Below are 8,756 nucleotides of genomic sequence, written 5' to 3'. Positions count from 1 at the left end.
ATACTGCAAATGTCTTTTTGAAAAATGGCTTTGTTCAGTCCAGGCTTTTGTAAAGACCTTGCACTTGCTTAGAGTTCATAGTCCAGCAGGGAAGACTCTTCATAAAATGGCCCGTTCCCATACTTCTGTGTCATCACTCTCCTTCACGAACCCATTACTCTAGCCCGGGGCTTCACAACCTTCTCCCCATCACCATGTACACGCTATGGAGGATGAAAAGCTGGGATATTTGCAAGAACTGACATGGCTGCCCTAACACCACCACGTTGTCTCCCATTCAGACACCTGAATTCACTTTTGTGGATTATACTTTAAGAAAGCAAACTATTTGCAAACCTTCCTTTTCTGTCCCTTTATTGTTATCACATGCTGACATTAGTGCTACTCAATGTAAAACCCATGAACCACAGCGTTAGCATCACCTGGGAGCTTAATAGTAAGGCAGCTTCATGAGCCACACCCCACAATATTGAATCTTATAATAGGGCCCAGGAATCTGTATTTTAACGAGCTCCCCAGGTAACTGTTACACATGCTAAAGTTTGAGATGTAGTGGATGACACCACACTCCAAATTGAACATCAGCACATCCCTATACCACATTTGAGCACAGCTCAACCCTGGCTGCACATTGGATTACCTGGAGAGCTTTACAAAAAACCCCAGCAGTTTCTGGGCCCTCACTACCAAAGATTTTGATTTAATTGGCTAGAGAAGGATCCAAGTGATTCTCATGTGTAGCCATGTTTGAGAACCGTGGGAGTCTGGTAGATGGATGTACATTGTTTCTCATATAAAACCATATATTCTGCCTTTTGCTAGTAGCTCTACCTGGAGTGCGTGTCCATGCCATCTGCATACTGCCAAATCTATGAATAGACTGAGCCCAAATACAGCTTCTCTTCAAACTTGTCTCTGATCCTTTTCTGTTTCCTGAAGCCACATGTGTGGCTTCTATAACACCCATAGCCAAATAAGACTCCTAGATTGTTCTTTGTTAAAATGAGGCCTCCTTCAATGCAAATGTGTTTCTGAAACTGTGTCCTATGGAGTATTAGTATTCTATCATGTACTAATATCTATCTTTAAAAATATATTTTTAATTGATTTCAGAGAGGAAGGGAGAGGGAGAGAGAAAAACATCAATGATGATGCTGCAAACAATGGAAGAGGGTGGTTGCCCCCAATGCAAAGAGAAGACAGTTACCCTAAAGAGGCAATAAAAACATGCTGGATGGCAGAAAACCAAATGCCAATGACATCCCCTTCCGTGAGCTCAGTATGGAAATTAGCTCCCTTATTGTTCACACTCATGGCTCCTTGTCATTTAATTTCACATCACTTATCGCAATTTGCAGTGAACTAGTGATGTCTGAATTTAATTTTGTGAATGCACGGACCAATGAGGCTGCATGCTCAATATGCATGGCTCATACTAGGCTGATCATAATTGAATGGATTAATTTTCAGCCACTCCATTAAGAAACAGGATAGGGGTTGGGGAGGGAGGATGAGAGGAAGAACAAAGTAGAAAGGAAAAGGAGAAGGAAAAGAGGGCAGAAGAAAACACACACATCAATGATGAGAGAGAATCGTTGATCGGCTGTCTCCTGCACGCCCCCCACTGGGGATTGAGCCTGCAACCTGGGCATGCGCCCTGACTGGGAATCGAACCGAGACCTCCTGGTTCCTAGGTCAATGCTCAACCACTGAGCCACACCAGCCGGGCTGTACTAATACCTATTTTGTGGAACAACTGTTCCACAAAATAGAAATTGAGGCCAGAAAAATAGAAATTGAGGATTACACACCACATGATTTCTGCCCATCACTCTCCAGGTTTTTCTCCCAGCCCTCGACCATAGCTTCTCTATCTTTTTAAATTATTACATTTTCTTTCATGGAGCTGAAATTTATATAACACAAAAGTAACCATTTGAAAGTGAACAATTCAGTGGCATTTAGTACATTCGCAGCGTTATATAACCACCACCTCTATATCCCAAAACATTTTCATCACCTTGAAAGGGAATCCTGAACCCATTAGCAGTCACTCCCATTTTCCACCCATCCCCCAGCCATTGGGCATGTTATTTTTCTTACTCTGAAACAATTTGCTCATCAGAAAATTTGACCACGCTTCATTGTGTTGGTAGGAGAAACAAAGCTGGTAACATGTACAAATTGTCCAGCACTATACACATTAGGTACCTAGCACAGGTTGGATCCTTACTTCACTTACACTTCAGTCTTGCCATTCTGGTGTCTGAGGTGTCAGATTCTATAGCATTCAAAAGAGTAAAGGGGTTTTGTAAATTCTTTCTTTAGAAAAATAACTTATGTGGAACAAGTTACACATACATATAATGAGAAAAAAAAATCAACATTAAATTTCTATTTTTATTTTAAAACTCTTTGTTTTAGAATTATTTTAGGTTTATAGAAACATTGTAAAGATCATATAGAGTTCCTGTATACTTTCACCATTTTCTCATATTGCTAACATTTGACATAACTATGACACATTTGTCAAAACTAAGAAATTAACATTGGCACATTCCTATTCAATGAAACTATGGACTTTATTTGGATTTCATCAGTTTTTTTCACTAATATCCTGTTTCTGTTCCAGGATCCAATCCATGATTCCCACATCGAAATTAGTCATCATGTCTCCTTAGTCTCTTCTGTAACAATATCTGTCTTCCTTATCATGGCCTGGAGGATTTTATAGAGTACTGGTCAGCTATTTTCTAGAATGTTCCTCCGTTCAGGTTTATCTGATGTTTCTCTCGAGTAGACTGGGGTGATGGGTTCTGAGACTACGGGAAGTGAAGTGCCCTTCTCATCACATCAGATCACATCAGGTAGCACACTGTACCCACAGAATTTATCACTGGCGATGTTGACCTTGAGCACTTAAATGATGTGATGTCTGCCAGGTTTTTCCACTGAAAGTTATTTTCCCCTTTCTGTACTTTGGAAGTGAGTCACTCATTAGCTCCTACTCAGTGGGAGAGGGAGCACTATCTATAAATATTATTTGGAATTCTTGTGTAAGGAAAATTTGTCTCTTCTCCCTATTTATTATTCAATTATTTATTAGCATGGACTCATGTATATTTCTCTTATACTTTGGGTTATAATCTGATACTACGTTATATAGTATATAGTTTGTTAAAATTGTTCCTGTTTGGCCACTGGGAGTTCTTTCAGATTGGTTCCTGTGTCCCTCTGACATACCCCCCCTCCACCCCCAGCCTGGCAGTACCTTAGCTTTAAAAAAAAAATTATTTTTATTGTTGAGGTATCTTAGCTTTTGATGTAAAATTTGGTTTTCTTTCCCTTCTATCCAGAGATTGCTTTAAGAGTCTTTACATTACAATGGTTTCTAGAATGTCAGGCCAAAGTCTACTTTTCTGTTCTTAGTTGACCTTTCTGTGGCAATACTATTAATCTCTTTCCTTCCAATTCCATTTCATTTTCTAAAAATATACTATGAAATTTTCAAACATAAGCAAAGCCAGAGAAAAGAGCATAATAAGTCTCCATGCATCCATGTCCCAATTTCAACAATTCTCAACATTTTGCTGATCTTGTTTCAACTGTCACTTCTCCCATGCTCTGCCCCTGGAATACTTTCAAGGAAATCCAAGACAGCATATGTATTCAGCTGTAAAGGATTCAGATAAGAACTTAAAAAAAAACATAACCACAAAACAATTATTACACCTAACAAATTTAATAACTCTTTACTATCCTCTAACACTCAGTCCATATTCAAATTCCCCCCAAAGTTTTAATAATGAATTTTTTTCAAATTAGGATCCATACAAAGTTGACACATTACATCTTAGAACAGTTCCTCCCCCTGCTATCACCTCTTCTCCAACGCACACTTTTTAAAAGTCCATTTGTTGAAGAAACTAGGTTTTCTGTCCTATCAAATTTCCCTCATTTTAGATTTAGCTGATTGTATCTTCAGTGTGTTTAAAATGTCAGTCTACTCCCTGAACTTCCTGTAAATTAGTACTTAGATGTAGAGTCTTAATTAGATTGTGTTATATATACACATATATATTTACAAAAATATTTGCAATATATTTGAGATATAGGCATATATATATATATATATATATATGTATTTTTTTTTTTTGCAAAAATACTTTATTGGTGGTGATATCAACTTCCTAAGGCATCCCAGCAGGAGCCACATTGTCTGCTTGTCCCACTTACAATTTTCCCTTTCAAGATACCTCTAGCTCCTGGTTTTTCTCTTCTTTGTCTTTGTCATTTCTTCTCTGTTCCCATCACAGACTCCACTTTACTTATGTTTTGACGTCGTTGTTCTTCAGGGCCTATTGTCACTGGTCCATTCCTCCCAGTCTATATATGGTGCCCTTTTCCATATTCTTAAGTCTTTTTAATGCAGACCCTCTCCACTGAGTTCTAAACCCAAATATCCTGTGACTGGCAGGATGTCACTGGATGTCCTGTGAGCCCTTCAAACTCACTATGTTCCAAATAGAATTAATTATCTTTGTTCCCAAACCGGTTTCTCATTGTTTCCTTTACTTCAATAACTAGAACCACCATCCAAGACAGAAACCTGAGCCATCCTAGACCTTTTCTCGCCTGCCCCAAATCACCAACCCATGGAACGTCTATTTTAGTGATGGCGAACCTTTTGAGCTCAGCGTGTCAGCATTTTGAAAAACCCTAACTTAACTCTGGTGCCGTGTCACATATCGAAATTTTTTGATCTTTGCAACCACAGTAAAACAAAGATTTATATTTTTGAAATTTATTTTATATATTAAAATGCCATTTAACAAAGAAAAATCAACCAAAAAATGAGTTCACGTGTCACCTCTGACACGCGTGTCATAGGTTCGCCATCACTGGTCTATTTCCTCAATATCACAAGCGTATCCCCTCTTCTTCTTGCTGCTAATAGTGTCAGTTCTAAAATTCAGACAAAAAGTGCAAATGCATTATCCAGAGTCACACATTCCCAAGCAGTGCTAGGGCTAGAACCTAACCTGGTGCTTCAGCATGGAATGTACTGGAATCCTGCTGAGGGCTGTAAGTGGCTCCAGATTCTTTGTGATGCTTTGGATACAGTGTGCCTTACATATATTGACGTATGGCTGTAGAGACCGCATTCAGCAGGGCGAAGCAGCTAAAAGTGGGGAGCTTAGGAGTCAGAATACCTGGGTTTGACAGCCACTTGCACCACTGACAGTAAACCCGATTCAGCTGGTTAATTTCTCTGTGCTTCAGGTTCCTAATCTACAAATGGGAATATTCCTTCACCCCTTTTCTGAAACCCCCAAAGCTCTGGAAACTACAAGTTGGTCTTTTGTTGTTGTTTTTAAAAAAAATAATTTGGCAGCCAAATCTGACTTAACTGTAAGGATCTGATGACAATGCCTGACCTGAATAAAACTGAAAGCACAACAAAATCTGAATTCTGAAACATGCCTGACCTAGAAGTTTTGGAAAACAGGTTGTATACCTGTAATAGGTCATCATAGGTTGATTACTAAAGAAATTAATATTTGAAAAGTAATTAGAAGAGTATGTGGCTCATAGTAAGCCCTATATAAGTGTTTGATAAAGCGAAATATAATATTTTGTGTCAGAATAGCTTGATGAATTTGGAGGCCTCTATCAAAACTGAGTTCCTACCATAGCTTTTCTGTTATATAAAAATTAAACATCAGAGATAGAAAATCCCCTCTTTTTGAATGGCACTCCAATTCCTTCCCTGCTCAGAACTATCCACTATTCTGAAGCTGGTGTATATGAATACTGTGCACGCAAGTTTCTTGATATTAGTACATATGTGTCCACAGTATGTATTTTTTTTAAATCCTCACCGGAGGACACTTTTTACATTGATTTTCAGAGAGAGTGGAAGGGAGGGTGAAAGGGGGGACAGATGGAGAGAAACATCAATGTGAGAGAGACACATCGATTGGTTGCCTCCCACTCGTGGGCGGGTCAAACCTGCAACTCAGGTACTTGACCTAGACTGGAATCAAACCGGTGACCCTTCTGTGTGAGAGCTGATGCTCTAACCACTGAGAACACTGGCCAGGGCCACAGTATATATTTTTTAAAAAACAACAAACAATAATCGGTCCCAAATGTCAATAGTGCTGAGGTTGAGAAGCCCTGCCCTCATCCCTCTCTTTCCTATGCTCCTGCAGCTCCTGCACGCATGCGTACAGCAGTGCACACATTGCATCTGTTATCACTGCACACCTGTCTGCTTCTCCTCCTAAAATGCAAGTTCCCTGAGGAAAGAGGCTATGGTTTGACTACCTGGAATGGAAAGGACTAAAAATATTTGCTGAATAAATGAATGAACACGTCACAGGCCTCTTCTATCACAATTTATCCAGGAGGCATATGGGAAGATGGACCAGTGGGAATGAGATGTAAGAAGCCAATGCATCCATCTGAAGAGCTGACAGGGAAACATTTCTCCATATTAGGAAGAAATTTCACACCCAGGATTTCCACCGGCTCTCTCTGGCATTTTTGTTGTTGTTGTTGTTAATCCTAACCTGAGGATATTTTTTCCATTGATTTTTACAGAGTGGAATATTTTTCCCATTGATTTTTACAGAGTGGAAGGGATTCAGGGAGGGAAGGAGGAAGGGAGGGAGGGAGGGAAAGAGAGAGAAAGAGAGAGAGAGAGAGAGAGAGAGAGAGAGAGAGAGAGAGAGAGATCAACGTGAGAGAGACACATGGATTGGTTGCTTCCCACATATGCCAGGACCAGGCTGGGGATTGAACCTGCAACCCAGGTACCTGCTGTTGACCAGGAATTGAGCCAGAGACCCTTCAGTGAGCAGGCTGATGCTCTAACCACTTAACACACCAGCCAGGGCTCTTTGGCAATTTTTAAAGACAGAGAATAAATAAGTGTCAACATGTATTGAGTATTTACCGTGCAGCCAGCACTATGTTTTCCAAGTACTAACTCAATGCGGTCCTCACAAGGACTCCATGTGGGGGAGTTAACACCCACTTGAAGGGCGAGGAACACGAAGCACTGAGAGGTGAAAGTAACTGGGTCTGCAGTCACAAAGCCAGCAGGGGTGGCACTGGGATGGTGGTTTCTTTGGGGAAAGGAAGGAGAGTCCTTTGTAAAGAGAAACATTTCACTTTCAAATAGCTAAGAGCCTGCTGCCAATAGAATTAGTCTGTATTTGTGCCCGAGTTACATCCATTTTCTATTTAGGCTTATGAGTTTAAAATATAAAAAAGAGAACTACTGAAGACTTGGAATTTTAGTCACACGTCACCTCAGGGGAAATTAATTCTGATTTTTGTCTACAATACCCAGGCTCAAATTGCAACTCCAGTAATAAAATGAGAGCTGGGAAAAACAAGCACCTGGGGCGGATGAAAGTAATGTATGTGTCACAGGGCAGGGTCTGAGACGTGGAGTGAGTGTTCTTAGGGAAAAACATGTCAATACTAAATCTTCTCACCAACCTTTGATGGATGTGCTAATCTTCTCGGGTCAACAAGGCTCACCCTGGCAACGCGCTGTAATAACTTATTTAAAAGGCAGCTGGCTCTTTTAAATGGCCTGTTTCATCCATTTTTAGGTTTTCAGTCTGAGAAATGTATTCTCTTATCAAAACGATCTTTGCAATACAAAGTAAGAGTTCAATTATACCTCTTCCACAGCAGAGGAGACTGCAGAGGGGAGCAGCTTTGGGCATTACAGCTCTGTGCTCAGTTCTGACATTCAAACTCTGCAGAGGTAAAGAGATAACAAAAAGAATGTCAGACAGGTAGTTTCCTCTATTATTAGAGCGGCAGTCCACAAACTACTGCCCACAGGCCAAATCTGGCCCACGCCTATTTTTATAAATAAAGTTTTATTGGAACACAGTCACACTCACTTGTATACTTATTGTCTATGGCTGCTCTCAGGTGGCAAGGGCACAACTGAGAAGTCAGGACACAGGCCTGCAGTCTGAAAGCCAAAAGTATGAATTCTCTGGCCCTTGGCAGCACATGCGTGCTGACCTCGCAGGGAGAGAAGTCGCTGTCTGGCTGCATGCTTGGCCCATTCTCGGTGGGGGCGGAGGAGTTCCAGCAGGAGACCACGTCTGCCACATTTAAAGCATCTGCCTAGTTCAGCTGGGTTCAAGATAGAAGCAAGCAGAAAAAGACAAAAACCTAGGGCAGTGGTCGGCAAACCGCGGCTCGCGAGCCACATGCGGCTCTTTGGCCCCTTGAGTGTGGCTCTTCCACAAAATACCACGTGCGGGCGCACATGTACAGTGCGATTGAAACTTCATGGCCCATGCGCAGAAGTCCGTTTTCGGCCTGGGCGAGTCTATTTTGAAGAAGTGGCATTAGAAGAAGTGGGGGTACGTTCGCTGAGGTCGACCCCTCAGATTGAGGACGTTTTTAGCAAAGGCCAGCTTAGGAGTACCCTAATTAAGTGAATAACAATGTACCTACCTATATAGTTTAAGTTTAAAAAAGTTGGCTCTCCAAAGAAATTTCAATCATTGTACTGTTGATATTTGGCTCTGCTGACTCATGAGTTTGCCGACCACTGACCTAGGCAGTATCCCTAAGTGAGGACTTCAATGAACTGAACAGTGTAACGCATATGAAATGATCATTTTATGTCAAAAGAGAAACCCCGCAAGCAGGCAACAAGTACATGCCCTGCTGCTTAAAAAAGGCTGATACATGACGCGAAATTCATGCAAGGG

The 8,756-nt window shown here is 40.9% G+C and overlaps 1 long non-coding RNA gene across 1 annotated transcript; it reads right to left on the bottom strand.

The window, feature by feature from the left end:
* Window positions 1-7,203: 7,203 nt before the first annotated feature.
* LOC118654008 lies at window positions 7,204-8,313 on the bottom strand. The gene is made up of 2 exons (XR_004966943.1): window positions 7,929-8,313; window positions 7,204-7,778 (listed from the first exon to the last, which is right to left on the bottom strand). It is a non-coding gene; the product is annotated as an uncharacterized LOC118654008 (long non-coding RNA).
* Between the last annotated feature and the right edge of the window lie 443 nt (window positions 8,314-8,756).

Source organism: Myotis myotis, unplaced genomic scaffold (assembly GCF_014108235.1).
Source record: "Myotis myotis isolate mMyoMyo1 unplaced genomic scaffold, mMyoMyo1.p scaffold_m19_p_4, whole genome shotgun sequence".
Classification (NCBI taxonomy): domain Eukaryota; kingdom Metazoa; phylum Chordata; class Mammalia; order Chiroptera; family Vespertilionidae; genus Myotis; species Myotis myotis.
This window is presented reverse-complemented; position numbering and strand designations above follow the sequence as displayed.